The sequence below is a fragment of the Dendrobates tinctorius genome, unplaced genomic scaffold (assembly GCF_039654945.1).
Source record: "Dendrobates tinctorius isolate UK_male_01 unplaced genomic scaffold, ASM3965494v1 ptg000204l, whole genome shotgun sequence".
NCBI lineage: Eukaryota > Metazoa > Chordata > Amphibia > Anura > Dendrobatidae > Dendrobates > Dendrobates tinctorius.
In genome coordinates, this window is record NW_027361871.1 from 1,874,340 (window position 1) to 1,893,187 (window position 18,848).

At 37.8% G+C, this 18,848-nt stretch overlaps 9 non-coding genes across 9 annotated transcripts; 3 read left to right on the forward strand and 6 right to left on the reverse strand.

Annotated features, from left to right (window-relative positions):
- Positions 1-1,207: 1,207 nt before the first annotated feature.
- Positions 1,208-1,281, reverse strand: TRNAT-AGU (transfer RNA threonine (anticodon AGU)). Its single transcript has one exon. It is a non-coding gene; the product is annotated as a tRNA-Thr (tRNA).
- A 2,113-nt stretch (positions 1,282-3,394) lies between these two features.
- Positions 3,395-3,468, reverse strand: TRNAT-AGU (transfer RNA threonine (anticodon AGU)). Its single transcript has one exon. It is a non-coding gene; the product is annotated as a tRNA-Thr (tRNA).
- Positions 3,469-5,586: 2,118 nt separating this feature from the next.
- On the reverse strand, positions 5,587-5,660 carry TRNAT-AGU (transfer RNA threonine (anticodon AGU)). Its single transcript has one exon. It is a non-coding gene; the product is annotated as a tRNA-Thr (tRNA).
- A 3,458-nt stretch (positions 5,661-9,118) lies between these two features.
- TRNAT-AGU (transfer RNA threonine (anticodon AGU)) lies at positions 9,119-9,192 on the reverse strand. The gene has a single exon. It is a non-coding gene; the product is annotated as a tRNA-Thr (tRNA).
- A 556-nt stretch (positions 9,193-9,748) lies between these two features.
- On the forward strand, positions 9,749-9,830 carry TRNAS-GCU (transfer RNA serine (anticodon GCU)). The gene has a single exon. It is a non-coding gene; the product is annotated as a tRNA-Ser (tRNA).
- A 2,821-nt stretch (positions 9,831-12,651) lies between these two features.
- Positions 12,652-12,725, reverse strand: TRNAT-AGU (transfer RNA threonine (anticodon AGU)). Its single transcript has one exon. It is a non-coding gene; the product is annotated as a tRNA-Thr (tRNA).
- Positions 12,726-14,411: 1,686 nt separating this feature from the next.
- TRNAT-AGU (transfer RNA threonine (anticodon AGU)) lies at positions 14,412-14,485 on the reverse strand. The gene has a single exon. It is a non-coding gene; the product is annotated as a tRNA-Thr (tRNA).
- A 2,161-nt stretch (positions 14,486-16,646) lies between these two features.
- TRNAR-GCG (transfer RNA arginine (anticodon GCG)) lies at positions 16,647-16,728 on the forward strand. The gene has a single exon. It is a non-coding gene; the product is annotated as a tRNA-Arg (tRNA).
- Positions 16,729-18,418: 1,690 nt separating this feature from the next.
- On the forward strand, positions 18,419-18,500 carry TRNAS-GCU (transfer RNA serine (anticodon GCU)). Its single transcript has one exon. It is a non-coding gene; the product is annotated as a tRNA-Ser (tRNA).
- The last annotated feature ends 348 nt before the right edge of the window (positions 18,501-18,848 follow it).

Below are 18,848 nucleotides of genomic sequence, written 5' to 3' on the forward strand. Positions count from 1 at the left end.
TTCAGTGAAAAAACACTGACTGGTAAAAACCCTCTCAACATCTTCCCACCTAAACGCACAGGTGCTATGGAGAAGAAGTGGCAGAGTGGTTAAAGCGATGGACTGCTAATCCTTTGTGCTCTGCATGCATGGGTTCGAATTCCATCCTCGTCGGATTAATCTGCTTCTTCTTTCGTGTTGAATGGTTTGGTTTTCATTTTTAACCCAAGCGGTGGACACTTCAAGCATGAAAGTTTACAATACTCCTGTGCTGCTATCAAACTTTGCAGAGTCAGATCTGTAAATCCACTGGTTTTAATTTGTAAAGCTTGATGCCATCCTATATTCTGTAAAGAAAATTATATCCTCTAATTCCTTTTAAAGTGTTTCAACAGCAGACAATTTTTTTTCTCAATTGCACTATATTAGGGCTGTGGGAAATTAATATTTGATGACAAACAAGAGTAAAAGTCCTCTTTTTGGGGTAAAAACCCACAAAATGAGATGAAGAATAGAAAGCACTGCTGACATTCAAAATCAAGATTTTCCTTTTACTAAATAGGCTCTTTGACCAACTAAGCCAAAGGACAAACAGGTGCAAAACATTAAAAAGCCTGCTTAGAGAGTTAAACAGCCCTAAACTGAGATAAAGAAGGAAAAGGACTGCTGGCATTCAAATTCAAGATTTTCCATTTACTAAATAGGCTCTTTGACCAACTAAGACAAAGGACAAACAGGTGTGATACATTAGAAAGCCTGCTTAGAGAGTTAAACAGCCCTAAACTGAGATAAAGAAGGAAGAGGACTGCTGGCATTCAAATTCAAGATTTTCTGTTTACTAAACAGGCTCTTTGACCAACTAAGACAGAGGACAAACAGGTGTGATACATTAGAAAGCCTGCTTAGAGAGTTAAGAAGCCCCAAACTGACATAAAGAAAGAATAGCTGGCATTCAAATTCAAGATTTTCTGTTTACTAAACAGGCTCTTTGACCAACTAAGCCAAAGGACATAAAGGTGAGATACATTGGATAAACGGATTAGAGATGCATAGAAAGGATGCATTTCAAAACTAAATGAACTGGTTTTACATTGTCATGCTTGAAGCCATCTTTCTTCCTTTATATCTCTTAGGTAGAAGAGATTTTTAATCTCACAATTGCACTATCAGTCGCAAGTGAAACACCTATTTTTAAGATAGGAAGCTTCTTTGAGAGGAGATGAAAACAAGGCACTGCTGAGATTCGAACTCAGGATCTCCTGTTTACTAGACAGGCGCTTTAACCAACTAAGCCACAGCACCAGAAGATGGAATGCATTTGAAATCCAAGGAAGATTGAAGCACCAATCGAACATTCAACTGGTTAGCGCAGCAAAACAATATTGAGCTTGAGTTCCATTCCACGTAGAGCAGAAACATGGAATAAGATTTCAATCTCAGTCATAACACTTAAGAAGCCAAGTAAATTTTGAAGAGCATTCATTTAAAAGACTGACAAATTTACAGAAGCTGTATCGAGGACAAAGGCTTTGAAGTTTTGCAATTGAATGAGCCATCTTTTAGCACAGCTGAAATTTGGGACTTGTTTTGCTTCCAAGTTATGACACAGAATAGACAGATTGAAGAAATGCCATGGCAAAACTAAAAGGAGGAAAAATTATGACTAATTGATATTAAAAACCTCAGCACTGGTTCATTTCTGATAGAGTTTTCCCTAAGCTAACTTCAAACAACAGGCACTGTAGTTGACGAGATAAGGCAACTCTGACAAAAGCCAACATACAATCTTCAGTGAAAAAACACTGACTGGTAAAAACCCTCTCAACATCTTCCCACCTAAACGCACGGGTGCTATGTAGACGAGGTGGCCGAGTGGTTAAGGTGATGGACTGCTAATCCATTGTGCTCTGCATGCATGGGGTCGAATCCCATCGTCGTCGGCTTAATCTGCTTCTTCTTTCGTGTTGAATGGTTTGGTTTTCATTTTTAACCCAAGCGGTGGACACTTCAAGCATGAAAGTTTACAATACTCCTGTGCTGCTATCAAACTTTGCAGAGTCAGATCTGTAAATCCACTCGTTTTAATTTGTAAAGCTTGATGCCATCCTATATTCTGTAAAGAAAATTATATCCTCTAATTCCTTTTAAAGTGTTTCAACAGCAGACAATTTTTTTTCTCAATTGCACTATATTAGGGCTGTGGGAAATTAATATTTGATGACAAACAAGAGTAAAAGTCCTCTTTTTGGGGTAAAAACCCACAAAATGAGATGAAGAATAGAAAGCACTGCTGACATTCAAAATCAAGATTTTCCTTTTACTAAATAGGCTCTTTGACCAACTAAGCCAAAGGACAAACAGGTGCGAAACATTAAAAAGCCTGCTTAGAGAGTTAAACAGCCCTAAACTGAGATAAAGAAGGAAAAGGACTGCTGGCATTCAAATTCAAGATTTTCCATTTACTAAATAGGCTCTTTGACCAACTAAGACAAAGGACAAACAGGTGTGATACATTAGAAAGCCTGCTTAGAGAGTTAAACAGCCCTAAACTGAGATAAAGAAGGAAGAGGACTGCTGGCATTCAAATTCAAGATTTTCTGTTTACTAAACAGGCTCTTTGACCAACTAAGACAAAGGACAAACAGGTGTGATACATTAGAAAGCCTGCTTAGAGAGTTAAGAAGCCCCAAACTGACATAAAGAAAGAATAGCACTGCTGGCATTCAAATTCAAAATTTTCTGTTTACTAAACAGGCTCTTTGACCAACTAAGACAAAGGACAAATAGGTGTGATACATTAGAAAGCCTGCTTAGAGAGTTAAGAAGCCCCAAACTGACATAAAGAAAGAATAGCTGGCATTCAAATTCAAGATTTTCCATTTACTAAATAGGCTCTTTGACCAACTAAGACAAAGGTCAAACAGGTGTGATACATTAGAAAGCCTGCTTAGAGAGTTAAACAGCCCTAAACTGAGATAAAGAAGGAAGAGGACTGCTGGCATTCAAATTCAAGATTTTCTGTTTACTAAACAGGCTCTTTGACCAACTAAGACAAAGGACAAACAGGTGTGATACATTAGAAAGCCTGCTTAGAGAGTTAAGAAGCCCCAAACTGACATAAAGAAAGAATAGCTGGCATTCAAATTCAAGATTTTCTGTTTACTAAACAGGCTCTTTGACCAACTAAGCCAAAGGACATAAAGGTGAGATACATTGGATAAACGGATTAGAGATGCATAGAAAGGATGCATTTCAAAACTAAATGAACTGGTTTTACATTGTCATGCTTGAAGCCATCTTTCTTCCTTTATATCTCTTAGGTAGAAGAGATTTTTAATCTCACAATTGCACTATCAGTCGCAAGTGAAACACCTATTTTTAAGATAGGAAGCTTCTTTGAGAGGAGATGAAAACAAGGCACTGCTGAGATTCGAACTCAGGATCTCCTGTTTACTAGACAGGCGCTTTAACCAACTAAGCCACAGCACCAGAAGATGGAATGCATTTGAAATCCAAGGAAGATTGAAGCACCAATCGAACATTCAACTGGTTAGCGCAGCAAAACAATATTGAGCTTGAGTTCCATTCCACGTAGAGCAGAAACATGGAATAAGATTTCAATCTCAGTCATAACACTTAAGAAGCCAAGTAAATTTTGAAGAGCATTCATTTAAAAGACTGACAAATTTACAGAAGCTGTATCGAGGACAAAGGCTTTGAAGTTTTGCAATTGAATGAGCCATCTTTTAGCACAGCTGAAATTTGGGACTTGTTTTGCTTCCAAGTTATGACACAGAATAGACAGATTGAAGAAATGCCATGGCAAAACTAAAAGGAGGAAAAATTATGACTAATTGATATTAAAAACCTCAGCACTGGTTCATTTCTGATAGAGATTTCCCTAAGCTAACTTCAAACAACAGGCACTGTAGTTGACGAGATAAGGCAACTCTGACAAAAGCCAACATACAATCTTCAGTGAAAAAACACTGACTGGTAAAAACCCTCTCAACATCTTCCCACCTAAACGCACGGGTGCTATGTAGACGAGGTGGCCGAGTGGTTAAGGTGATGGACTGCTAATCCATTGTGCTCTGCATGCATGGGTTCGAATCCCATCGTCGTCGGCTTAATCTGCTTCTTCTTTCGTGTTGAATGGTTTGGTTTTCATTTTTAACCCAAGCGGTGGACACTTCAAGCATGAAAGTTTACAATACTCCTGTGCTGCTATCAAACTTTGCAGAGTCAGATCTGTAAATCCACTCGTTTTAATTTGTAAAGCTTAATGCCATCCTATATTCTGTAAAGAAAATTATATCCTCTAATTCCTTTTAAAGTGTTTCAACAGCAGACAATTTTTTTTCTCAATTGCACTATATTAGGGCTGTGGGAAATTAATATTTGATGACAAACAAGAGTAAAAGTCCTCTTTTTGGGGTAAAAACCCACAAAATGAGATGAAGAATAGAAAGCACTGCTGACATTCAAAATCAAGATTTTCCTTTTACTAAATAGGCTCTTTGACCAACTAAGCCAAAGGACAAACAGGTGCGAAACATTAAAAAGCCTGCTTAGAGAGTTAAACAGCCCTAAACTGAGATAAAGAAGGAAAAGGACTGCTGGCATTCAAATTCAAGATTTTCCATTTACTAAATAGGCTCTTTGACCAACTAAGACAAAGGACAAACAGGTGTGATACATTAGAAAGCCTGCTTAGAGAGTTAAACAGCCCTAAACTGAGATAAAGAAGGAAGAGGACTGCTGGCATTCAAATTCAAGATTTTCTGTTTACTAAACAGGCTCTTTGACCAACTAAGACAAAGGACAAACAGGTGTGATACATTAGAAAGCCTGCTTAGAGAGTTAAGAAGCCCCAAACTGACATAAAGAAAGAATAGCACTGCTGGCATTCAAATTCAAAATTTTCTGTTTACTAAACAGGCTCTTTGACCAACTAAGACAAAGGACAAATAGGTGTGATACATTAGAAAGCCTGCTTAGAGAGTTAAGAAGCCCCAAACTGACATAAAGAAAGAATAGCTGGCATTCAAATTCAAGATTTTCCATTTACTAAATAGGCTCTTTGACCAACTAAGACAAAGGTCAAACAGGTGTGATACATTAGAAAGCCTGCTTAGAGAGTTAAACAGCCCTAAACTGAGATAAAGAAGGAAGAGGACTGCTGGCATTCAAATTCAAGATTTTCTGTTTACTAAACAGGCTCTTTGACCAACTAAGACAAAGGACAAACAGGTGTGATACATTAGAAAGCCTGCTTAGAGAGTTAAGAAGCCCCAAACTGACATAAAGAAAGAATAGCACTGCTGGCATTCAAATTCAAGATTTTCTGTTTGCTAAACAGGCTCTTTGACCAACTAAGCCAAAGGACATAAAGGTGAGATTCATTGGATAAACGGATTAGAGATGCATAGAAAGGATGCATTTCAAAACTAAATCAACTGGTTTTACATTGTCATGCTTGAAGCCATCTTTCTTCCTTTATATCTCTTAGGTAGAAGAGATTTTTAATCTCACAATTGCACTATCAGTCGCAAGTGAAACACCTATTTTTAAGATAGGAAGCTTCTTTGTGAGGAGATGAAAACAAGGCACTGCTGAGATTCGAACTCAGGTTCTCCTGTTTACTAGACAGGCGCTTTAACCAACTAAGCCACAGCACCAGAAGATAGAATGCATTTGAAATCCAAGGAAGATTGAAGCACCAATCGAACATTCAACTGGTTAGTGCAGCAAAATAATATTGAGCTTGAGTTCCATTCCACGTAGAGCAGAAACATGGAGTAAGATTTCAATCTCAGTCATAACACTTAAGAAGCCAAGTAAATTTTGAAGAGCATTCATTTAAAAGACTGACAAATTTACAGAAGCTGTATCGAGGACAAAGGCTTTGAAGTTTTGCAATTGAATGAGCCATCTTTTAGCACAGCTGAAATTTGGGACTTGTTTTGCTTCCAAGTTATGACACAGAATAGACAGATTGAAGAAATGCCATGGCAAAACCAAAAGGAGGAAAAATTATGACTAATTGATATTAAAAACCTCAGCACTGGTTCATTTCTGATAGAGTTTTCCCCAAGCTAACTTCAAACAACAGGCACTGTAGTTAACGAGATAAGGCAACTCTGACAAAAGCCAACATCCAATCTTCAGTGAAAAAACACTGACTGGTAAAAACCCTCTCAACATCTTCCCACCTAAACGCACGGGCGCTATGTAAACGAGGTGGCCGAGTGGTTAAGGTGATGGACTGCTAATCCATTGTGCTGTGCATGCATGGGTTCGAATCCCATCGTCGTCGGATTAATCTGCTTCTTCTTTCGTGTTGAATGGTTTGGTTTTCATTTTTAACCCAAGCGGTGGACACTTCAAGCATGAAAGTTTACAATACTCCTGTGCTGCTATCAAACTTTGCAGAGTCAGATCTGTAAATCCACTCGTTTTAATTTGTAAAGCTTGATGCCATCCTATATTCTGTAAAGAAAATTATATCCTCTAATTCCTTTTAAAGTGTTTCAACAGCAGACAATTTTTTTTCTCAATTGCATTATATTAGGGCTGTGGGAAATTAATATTTGATTACAAACAAGAGTAAAAGTCCTCTTTTGGGGGTAAAAACCCACAAAATGAGATGAAGAATAGAAAGCACTGCTGACATTCAAAATCAAGATTTTCCTTTTACTAAATAGGCTCTTTGACCAACTTAGCCAAAGGACAAACAGCTGCGAAACATTAAAAAGCCTGCTTAGAGAGTTAAACAGCCCTAAACTGAGATAAAGAAGGAAAAAGACTGCTGGCATTCAAATTCAAGATTTTCCATTTACTAAATAGGCTCTTTGACCAACTAAGACAAAGGACAAACAGGTGTGATACATTAGAAAGCCTGCTTAGAGAGTTAAACAGCCCTAAACTGAGATAAAGAAGGAAGAGGACTGCTGGCATTCAAATTCAAGATTTTCTGTTTACTAAACAGGCTCTTTGACCAACTAAGACAAAGGACAAACAGGTGTGATACATTAGAAAGCCTGCTTAGAGAGTTAAGAAGCCCCAAACTGACATAAAGAAAGAATAGCACTGCTGGCATTCAAATTCAAGATTTTCTGTTTACTAAACAGGCTCTTTGACCAACTAAGCCAAAGGACATAAAGGTGAGATACATTGGATAAACGGATTAGAGATGCATAGAAAGGAGGCATTTCAAAACTAAATCAACTGGTTTTACATTGTCATGCTTGAAGCCATCTTTCTTCCTTTATATCTCTTAGATAGAAGAGATTTTTAATCTCACAATTGCACTATCAGTCGCAAGTGAAACACCTATTTTTAAGATAGGAAGCTTCTTTGTGAGGAGATGAAAACAAGGCACTGCTGAGATTCGAACTCAGGATCTCCTGTTTACTAGACAGGCGCTTACTAATCCACAGCACCAGAAGATGGCATGCATTTGAAATCCAAGGAAGATTGAAGCACCAATCGAACATTCAACTGGTTAGCGCAGCAAAACAATATTGAGCTTGAGTTCCATTCCACGTAGAGCAGAAACATGGAGTAAGATTTCAATCTCAGTCATAACACTTAAGAAGCCAAGTAAATTTTGAAGAGCATTCATTTAAAAGACTGACAAATTTACAGAAGCTGTATCGAGGACAAAGGCTTTGAAGTTTTGCAATTGAATGAGCCATCTTTTAGCACAGCTGAAATTTGGGACTTGTTTTGCTTCCAAGTTATGACACAGAATAGACAGATTGAAGAAATGCCATGGCAAAACTAAAAGGAGGAAAAATTATGACTAATTGATATTAAAAACCTCAGCACTGGTTCATTTCTGATAGAGTTTTCCCTAAGCTAACTTCAAACAACAGGCACTGTAGTTGACGAGATAAGGCAACTCTGACAAAAGCCAACATACAATCTTCAGTGAAAAAACACTGACTGGTAAAAACCCTCTCAACATCTTCCCACCTAAACGCACGGGCGCTATGTAGACGAGGTGGCCGAGTGGTTAAGGTGATGGACTGCTAATCCATTGTGCTCTGCATGCATGGGTTCGAATCCCATCGTCGTCGGCTTAATCTGCTTCTTCTTTCGTGTTGAATGGTTTGGTTTTCATTTTTAACCCAAGCGGTGGACACTTCAAGCATGAAAGTTTACAATACTCCTGTGCTGCTATCAAACTTTGCAGAGTCAGACCTGTAAATCCACTGGTTTTAATTGGTAAAGCTTGATGCCATCCTATATTCTGTAAAGAAAATTATATCCTCTAATTCCTTTTAAAGTGTTTCAACAGCAGAGAATTTTTTTTCTCAATTGCACTATATTAGGGCTGTGGGAAATTAATATTTGATGACAAACAAGAGTAAAAGTCCTCTTTTTGGGGTAAAAACCCACAAAATGAGATGAAGAATAGAAAGCACTGCTGACATTCAAAATCAAGATTTTCCTTTTACTAAATAGGCTCTTTGACCAACTAAGCCAAAGGACAAACAGGTGCGAAACATTAAAAAGCCTGCTTAGAGAGTTAAACAGCCCTAAACTGAGATAAAGAAGGAAAAGGACTGCTGGCATTCAAATTCAAGATTTTCCATTTACTAAATAGGCTCTTTGACCAACTAAGACAAAGGACAAACAGGTGTGATACATTAGAAAGCCTGCTTAGAGAGTTAAACAGCCCTAAACTGAGATAAAAAAGGAAGAGGACTGCTGGCATTCAAATTCAAGATTTTCTGTTTACTAAACAGGCTCTTTGACCAACTAAGACAAAGGACAAACAGGTGTGATACATTAGAAAGCCTGCTTAGAGAGTTAAGAAGCCCCAAACTGACATAAAGAAAGAATAGCACTGCTGGCATTCAAATTCAAGATTTTCTGTTTGCTAAACAGGCTCTTTGACCAACTAAGCCAAAGGACATAAAGGTGAGATACATTGAATAAACGGATTAGAGATGCATAGAAAGGAGGCATTTCAAAAATAAATCAACTGGTTTTACATTGTCATGCTTGAAGCCATCTTTCTTCCTTTATATCTCTTAGATAGAAGAGAATTTTAATCTCATAATTCCACTATCGCAAGTGAAACACCTATTTTTAAGATAGGAAGCTTCTTTGTGAGGAGACGAAAACAAGGCACTGCTGAGATTCGAACTCAGGATCTCCTGTTTACTAGACAGGCGCTTTAACCAACTAAGCCACAGCACCAGAAGATGGCATGCATTTGAAAACCAAGGAAGATTGAAGCACCAATCAAACATTCAACTGGTTAGCGCAGCAAAACAATATTGAGCTTGAGTTCCATTCCACGTAGAGCAGAAACATGGAATAAGATTTCAATCTCAGTCATAACACTTAAGAAGCCAAGTAAATTTTGAAGAGCATTCATTTAAAAGACTGACAAATTTACAGAAGCTGTATCGAGGACAAAGGCTTTGAAGTTTTGCAATTGAATGAGCCATCTTTTAGCACAGCTGAAATTTGGGACTTGTTTTGCTTCCAAGTTATGACACAGAATAGACAGATTGAAGAAATGCCATGGCAAAACCAAAAGGAGGAAAAATTATGACTAATTGATATTAAAAACCTCAGCACTGGTTCATTTCTGATAGAGTTTTCCCCAAGCTAACTTCAAACAACAGGCACTGTAGTTGACGAGATAAGGCAACTCTGACAAAAGCCAACATACAATCTTCAGTGAAAAAACACTGACTGGTAAAAACCCTCTCAACATCTTCCCACCTAAACGCACGGGCGCTATGTAGACGAGGTGGCCGAGTGGTTAAGGCGATGGACTGCTAATCCATTGTGCTCTGCATGCATGGGTTCGAATCCCATCCTCGTCGGATTAATCTGCTTCTTCTTTCATGTTGAATGGTTTGGTTTTCATTTTTAACCCAAGCGGTGGACACTTCATGCATGAAAGTTTACAATACTCCTGTGCTGCTATCAAACTTTGCAGAGTCAGATCTGTAAATCCACTGGTTTTAATTTGTAAAGCTTGATGCCATCCTATATTCTGTAAAGAAAATTATATCCTCTAATTCCTTTTAAAGTGTTTCAACAGCAGAGAATTTTTTTTCTCAATTGCACTATATTAGGGCTGTGGGAAATTAATATTTGATGACAAACAAGAGTAAAAGTCCTCTTTTTGGGGTAAAAACCCACAAAATGAGATGAAGAATAGAAAGCACTGCTGACATTCAAAATCAAGATTTTCCTTTTACTAAATAGGCTCTTTGACCAACTAAGCCAAAGGACAAACAGGTGCGAAACATTAAAAAGCCTGCTTAGAGAGTTAAACAGCCCTAAACTGAGATAAAGAAGGAAAAGGACTGCTGGCATTCAAATTCAAGATTTTCCATTTACTAAATAGGCTCTTTGACCAACTAAGACAAAGGACAAACAGGTGTGATACATTAGAAAGCCTGCTTAGAGAGTTAAACAGCCCTAAACTGAGATAAAGAAGGAAGAGGACTGCTGGCATTCAAATTCAAGATTTTCTGTTTACTAAACAGGCTCTTTGACCAACTAAGACAAAGGACAAACAGGTGTGATACATTAGAAAGCCTGCATAGAGAGTTAAGAAGCCCCAAACTGACATAAAGAAAGAATAGCACTGCTGGCATTCAAATTCAAGATTTTCTGTTTACTAAACAGGCTCTTTGACCAACTAAGCCAAAGGACATAAAGGTGAGATACATTGGATAAACGGATTAGAGATGCATAGAAAGGAGGCATTTCAAAACTAAATCAACTGGTTTTACATTGTCATGCTTGAAGCCATCTTTCTTCCTTTATATCTCTTAGATAGAAGAGATTTTTAATCTCATAATTGCACTATCAGTCGCAAGTGAAACACCTATTTTTAAGATAGGAAGCTTCTTTGTGAGGAGATGAAAACAAGGCACTGCTGAGATTCAAACTCAGGACCTCCTGTTTACTAGACAGGCGCTTTAACAAACTAAGCCACAGCACCAGAAGATGGCATGCATTTGAAATCCAAGGAAGATTGAAGCACCAATCGAACATTCAACTGGTTAGCGCAGCAAAACAATATTGAGCTTGAGTTCCATTCCACGTAGAGCAGAAACATGGAATAAGATTTCAATCTCAGTCATAACACTTAAGAAGCCAAGTAAATTTTGAAGAGCATTCATTTAAAAGACTGACAAATTTACAGAAGCTGTATCGAGGACAAAGGCTTTGAAGTTTTGCAATTGAATGAGCCATCTTTTAGCACAGCTGAAATTTGGGACTTGTTTTGCTTCCAAGCTATGACACAGAATAGACAGATTGAAGAAATGCCATGGCAAAACCAAAAGGAGGAAAAATTATGACTAATTGATATTAAAAACCTCAGCACTGGTTCATTTCTGATAGAGTTTTCCCCAAGCTAACTTCAAACAACAGGCACTGTAGTTGACGAGATAAGGCAACTCTGACAAAAGCCAACATACAATCTTCAGTGAAAAAACACTGACTGGTAAAAACCCTCTCAACATCTTCCCACCTAAACGCACGGGCGCTAGGTGGACGAGTGGTTAAGGCGATGGACTGCTAATCCATTGTGCTCTGCATGCATGGGTTCGATTCCCATCCTCGTTGCATTAATCTGTTTCTTCTTTCATGTTGAATTGTTTGGTTTTCATTTTTAACCCAAGCGGTGGACACTTCATGCATGAAAGTTTACAATACTCCTGTGCTGCTATCAAACTTTGCAGAGTCAGATCTGTAAATCCACTGGTTTTAATTTGTAAAGCTTGATGCCATCCTATATTCTGTAAATAAAATTATATCCTCTAATTCCTTTTAAAGTGTTTCAACAGCAGAGAATTTTTTTTCTCAATTGCACTATATTAGGGCTGTGGGAAATTAATATTTGATGACAAACAAGAGTAAAAGTCCTCTTTTTGGGGTAAAAACCCACAAAATGAGATGAAGAATAGAAAGCACTGCTGACATTCAAAATCAAGATTTTCCTTTTACTAAATAGGCTCTTTGACCAACTAAGCCAAAGGACAAACAGGTGCGAAACATTAAAAAGCCTGCTTAGAGAGTTAAACAGCCCTAAACTGAGATAAAGAAGGAAAAGGACTGCTGGCATTCAAATTCAAGATTTTCCATTTACTAAATAGGCTCTTTGACCAACTAAGACAAAGGACAAACAGGTGTGATACATTAGAAAGCCTGCTTAGAGAGTTAAACAGCCCTAAACTGAGATAAAGAAGGAAGAGCACTGCTGGCATTCAAATTCAAGATTTTCTGTTTACTAAACAGGCTCTTTGACCAACTAAGACAAAGGACAAACAGGTGTGATACATTAGAAAGCCTGCTTAGAGAGTTAAGAAGCCCCAAACTGACATAAAGAAAGAATAGCACTGCTGGCATTCAAATTCAAGATTTTCTGTTTACTAAACAGGCTCTTTGACCAACTAAGCCAAAGGACATAAAGGTGAGATACATTGGATAAACGGATTAGAGATGCATAGAAAGGAGGCATTTCAAAACTAAATCAACTGGTTTTACATTGCCATGCTTGAAGCCATCTTTCTTCCTTTATATCTCGTAGATAGAAGAGATTTTTAATCTCATAATTCCACTATCAGTCGCAAGTGAAACACCTATTTTTAAGATAGGAAGCTTCTTTGTGAGGAGACGAAAACAAGGCACTGCTGAGATTCGAACTCAGGATCTCCTGTTTACTAGACAGGCGCTTTAACCAACTAAGCCACAGCACCAGAAGATGGCATGCATTTGATATCCAAGGAAGATTGAAGCACCAATCGAACATTCAACTGGTTAGTGCAGCAAAACAATATTGAGCTTGAGTTCCATTCCACGTAGAGCAGAAACATGGAATAAGATTTCAATCTCAGTCATAACACTTAAGAAGCCAAGTAAATTTTGAAGAGCATTCATTTAAAAGACTGACAAATTTACAGAAGCTGTATCGAGGACAAAGGCTTTGAAGTTTTGCAATTGAATGAGCCATCTTTTAGCACAGCTGAAATTTGGGACTTGTTTTGCTTCCAAGTTATGACACAGAATAGACAGATTGAAGAAATGCCATGGCAAAACCAAAATGAGGAAAAATTATGACTAATTGATATTAAAAACCTCAGCACTGGTTCATTTCTGATAGAGTTTTCCCCAAGATAACTTCAAACAACAGGCACTGTAGTTGACGAGATAAGGCAACTCTGACAAAAGCCAACATACAATCTTCAGTGAAAAAACACTGTCTGGTAAAAACCCTCTCAACATCTTCCCACCTAAACGCACGGGCGCTATGTAGACGAGGTGGCCGAGTGGTTAAGGCGATGGACTGCTAATCCATTGTGCTCTGCATGCATGGGTTGGAATCCCATCCTCGTCGGATTAATCTGCTTCTTCTTTCATGTTGAATGGTTTGGTTTTCATTTTTAACCCAAGCAGTGGACACTTCAAGCATGAAAGTTTACAATACTCCTGTGCTGCTATCAAACTTTGCAGAGTCAGACCTGTAAATCCACTGGTTTTAATTGGTAAAGCTTGATGCCATCCTATATTCTGTAAAGAAAATTATATCCTCTAATTCCTTTTAAAGTGTTTCAACAGCAGATAATTTTTTTTCTCAATTGCACTATATTAGGGCTGTGGGAAATTAATATTTGATGACAAACAAGAGTAAAAGTCCTCTTTTTGGGGTAAAAACCCACAAAATGAGATGAAGAATAGAAAGCACTGCTGACATTCAAAATCAAGATTTTCCTTTTACTAAATAGGCTCTTTGACCAACTAAGCCAAAGGACAAACAGGTGCGAAACATTAAAAAGCCTGCTTAGAGAGTTAAACAGCCCTAAACTGAGATAAAGAAGGAAAAGGACTGCTGGCATTCAAATTCAAGATTTTCCATTTACTAAATAGGCTCTTTGACCAACTAAGACAAAGGACAAACAGGTGTGATACATTAGAAAGCCTGCTTAGAGAGTTAAACAGCCCTAAACTGAGATAAAGAAGGAAGAGGACTGCTGGCATTCAAATTCAAGATTTTCTGTTTACTAAACAGGCTCTTTGACCAACTAAGACAAAGGACAAACAGGTGTGATACATTAGAAAGCCTGCTTAGAGAGTTAAGAAGCCCCAAACTGACATAAAGAAAGAATAGCACTGCTGGCATTCAAATTCAAGATTTTCTGTTTACTAAACAGGCTCTTTGACCAACTAAGCCAAAGGACATAAAGGTGAGATACATTGAATAAACGGATTAGAGATGCATAGAAAGGAGGCATTTCAAAACTAAATCAACTGGTTTTACATTGTCATGCTTGAAGCCATCTTTCTTCCTTTATAGAAGAGATTTTTAATCTCATAATTCCACTATCAGTCGCAAGTGAAACACCTATTTTTAAGATAGGAAGCTTCTTTGTGAGGAGACGAAAACAAGGCACTGCTGAGATTCGAACTCAGGATCTCCTGTTTACTAGACAGGCGCTTTAACCAACTAAGCCACAGCACCAGAAGATGGCATGCATTTGAAATCCAAGGAAGATTGAAGCACCAATCGAACATTCAACTGGTTAGCGCAGCAAAACAATATTGAGCTTGAGTTCCATTCCACGTAGAGCAGAAACATGGAATAAGATTTCAATCTCAGTCATAACACTTAAGAAGCCAAGTAAATTTTGAAGAGCATTCATTTAAAAGACTGACAAATTTACAGAAGCTGTATCGAGGACAAAGGCTTTGAAGTTTTGCAATTGAATGAGCCATCTTTTAGCACAGCTGAAATTTGGGACTTGTTTTGCTTCCAAGTTATGACACAGAATAGACAGATTGAAGAAATGCCATGGCAAAACCAAAAGGAGGAAAAATTATGACTAATTGATATTAAAAACCTCAGCACTGGTTCATTTCTGATAGAGTTTTCCCCAAGCTAACTTCAAACAACAGTCACTGTAGTTGACGAGATAAGGCAACTCTGACAAAAGCCAACATACAATCTTCAGTGAAAAAACACTGACTGGTAAAAACCCTCTCAACATCTTCCCACCTAAACGCACGGGCGCTTTGTAGACGAGGTGGACGAGTGGTTAAGGCGATGGACTGCTAATCCATTGTGCTCTGCATGCATGGGTTCGATTCCCATCCTCGTTGCATTAATCTGCTTCTTCTTTCATGTTGAATTGTTTGGTTTTCATTTTTAACCCAAGCGGTGGACACTTCATGCATGAAAGTTTACAATACTCCTGTGCTGCTATCAAACTTTGCAGAGTCAGATCTGTAAATCCACTTGTTTTAATTTGTAAAGCTTGATGCCATCCTATATTCTGTAAATAAAATTATATCCTCTAATTCCTTTTAAAGTGTTTCAACAGCAGAGAATTTTTTTTCTCAATTGCACTATATTAGGGCTGTGGGAAATTAATATTTGATGACAAACAAGAGTAAAAGTCCTCTTTTTGGGGTAAAAACACACAAAATGAGATGAAGAATAGAAAGCACTGCTGACATTCAAAATCAAGATTTTCCTTTTACTAAAAAGGCTCTTTGACCAACTAAGCCAAAGGACAAACAGATGCGAAACATTAAAAAGCCTGCTTAGAGAGTTAAACAGCCCTAAACTGAGATAAAGAAGGAAAAGGACTGCTGGCATTCAAATTCAAGAATTTCCATTTACTAAATAGGCTCTTTGACCAACTAAGACAAAGGACAAACAGGTGTGATACATTAGAAAGCCTGCTTAGAGAGTTAAGAAGCCCCAAACTGACATAAAGAAAGAATAGCACTGCTGGCATTCAAATTCAAGATTTTCTGTTTACTAAACAGGCTCTTTGACCAACTAAGCCAAAGGACATAAAGGTGAGATACATTGAATAAACGGATTAGAGATGCATAGAAAGGAGGCATTTCAAAACTAAATCAACTGGTTTTACATTGTCATGCTTGAAGCCATCTTTCTTCCTTTATATCTCTTAGATAGAAGAGATTTTTAATCTCATAATTCCACTATCAGTCGCAAGTGAAACACCTATTTATAAGATAGAAAGCTTCTTTGTGAGGAGACGAAAACAAGGCATTGCTGAGATTCGAACTCAGGATCTCCTGTTTACTAGACAGCACCAGAAGATGGCATGCATTTGAAATCCAAGGAAGATTGAAGCACCAATCGAACATTCAACTGGTTAGCGCAGCAAAACAATATTGAGCTTGAGTTCCATTCCACGTAGAGCAGAAACATGGAATAAGATTTCAATCTCAGTCATAACACTTAAGAAGCCAAGTAAATTTTGAAGAGCATTCATTTAAAAGACTGACAAATTTACAGAAGCTGTATCGAGGACAAAGGCTTTGAAGTTTTGCAATTGAATGAGCCATCTTTTAGCACAGCTGAAATTTGGGACTTGTTTTGCTTCCAAGTTATGACACAGAATAGACAGATTGAAGAAATGCCATGGCAAAACCAAAAGGAGGAAAAATTATGACTAATTGATATTAAAAACCTCAGCACTGGTTCATTTCTGATAGAGTTTTCCCCAAGCTAACTTCAAACAACAGGCACTGTAGTTGACGAGATAAGGCAACTCTGACAAAAGCCAACATACAATCTTCAGTGAAAAAACACTGACTGGTAAAAACCCTCTCAACATCTTCCCACCTAAACGCACAGGCGCTATGTAGACGAGGTGGGCGAGTGGTTAAGGCGATGGACTGCGAATCCATTGTGCTCTGCATGCATGGGTTTGAATCCCATCCTCGTCGGATTAATCTGCTTCTTCTTTCATGTTGAATGGTTTGGTTTTCATTTTTAACCCAAGCAGTGGAACCCTTCAAGCATGAAAGTTTACAATACTCCTGTGCTGCTATCAAACTTTGCAGAGTCAGACCTGTAAATCCACTGGTTTAAATTGGTAAAGCTTGATGCCATCCTATATTCTGTAAAGAAAATTATATCTTCTAATTCCTTTTAAAGTGTTTCAACAGCAGAGAATTTTTTTTCTCAATTGCACTATATTAGGGCTGTGGGAAATTAATATTTGATGACAAACAAGAGTAAAAGTCCTCTTTTTGGGGTAAAAACCCACAAAATGAGATGAAGAATAGAAAGCACTGCTGACATTCAAAATCAAGATTTTCCTTTTACTAAATAGGCTCTTTGACCAACTAAGCCAAAGGACAAACAGGTGCGAAACATTAAAAAGCCTGCTTAGAGAGTTAAACAGCCCTAAACTGAGATAAAGAAGGAAAAGGACTGCTGGCATTCAAATTCAAGATTTTCCATTTACTAAATAGGCTCTTTGACCAACTAAGACAAAGGACAAACAGGTGTGATATATTAGAAAGCCTGCTTAGAGAGTTAAACAGCCCTAAACTGAGATAAAAAAGGAAGAGGACTGCTGGCATTCAAATTCAAGATTTTCTGTTTACTAAACAGGCTCTTTGACCAACTAAGACAAAGGACAAACAGGTGTGATACATTAGAAAGCCTGCTTAGAGAGTTAAGAAGCCCCAAACTGACATAAAGAAAGAATAGCACTGCTGGCATTCAAATTCAAGATTTTCTGTTTGCTAAACAGGCTCTTTGACCAACTAAGCCAAAGGACATAAAGGTGAGATACATTGAATAAACGGATTAGAGATGCATAGAAAGGAGGCATTTCAAAACTAAATCAACTGGTTTTACATTGTCATGCTTGAAGCCATCTTTCTTCCTTTATATCTCTTAGATAGAAGAGAATTTTAATCTCATAATTCCACTATCAGTCGCAAGTGAAACACCTATTTTTAAGATAGGAAGCTTCTTTGTGAGGAGACGAAAACAAGGCACTGCTGAGATTCTAACTCAGGATCTCCTGTTTACTAGACAGGCGCTTTAACCAACTAAGCCACAGCACCAGAAGATGGCATGCATTTGAAAACCAAGGAAGATTGAAGCACCAATCAAACATTCAACTGGTTAGCGCAGCAAAACAATATTGAGCTTGAGTTCCATTCCACGTAGAGCAGAAACATGGAATAAGATTTCAATCTCAGTCATAACACTTAAGAAGCCAAGTAAATTTTGAAGAGCATTCATTTAAAAGACTGACAAATTTACAGAAGCTGTATCGAGGACAAAGGCTTTGAAGTTTTGCAATTGAATGAGCCATCTTTTAGCACAGCTGAAATTTGGGACTTGTTTTGCTTCCAAGTTATGACACAGAATAGACAGATTGAAGAAATGCCATGGCAAAACCAAAAGGAGGAAAAATTATGACTAATTGATATTAAAAACCTCAGCACTGGTTCATTTCTGATAGAGTTTTCCCCAAGCTAACTTCAAACAACAGGCACTGTAGTTGACGAGATAAGGCAACTCTGACAAAAGCCAACATACAATCTTCAGTGAAAAAACACTGACTGGTAAAAACCCTCTCAACATCTTCCCACCTAAACGCACGGGTGCTATGTAGACGAGGTGGCCGAGTGGTTAAGGCGATGGACTGCTAATCCATTGTGCTCTGCATGCATGGGTTCGAATCCCATCCTCGTCGAATTAATCTGCTTCTTCTTTCATGTTGAATGGTTTGGTTTTCATTTTTAACCCAAGCGGTGGACACTTCATGCATGAAAGTTTACAATACTCCTGTGCTGCTATCAAACTTTGCAGAGTCAGATCTGTAAATCCACTGGTTTTAATTTGTAAAGCTTGATGCCATCCTATATTCTGTAAAGAAAATTATATCCTCTAATTCCTTTTAAAGTGTTTCAACAGCAGAGAATTTTTTTTCTCAATTGCACTATATTAGGGCTGTGGGAAATTAATATTTGATGACAAACAAGAGTAAAAGTCCTCTTTTTGGGGTAAAAACCCACAAAATGAGATGAAGAATAGAAAGCAC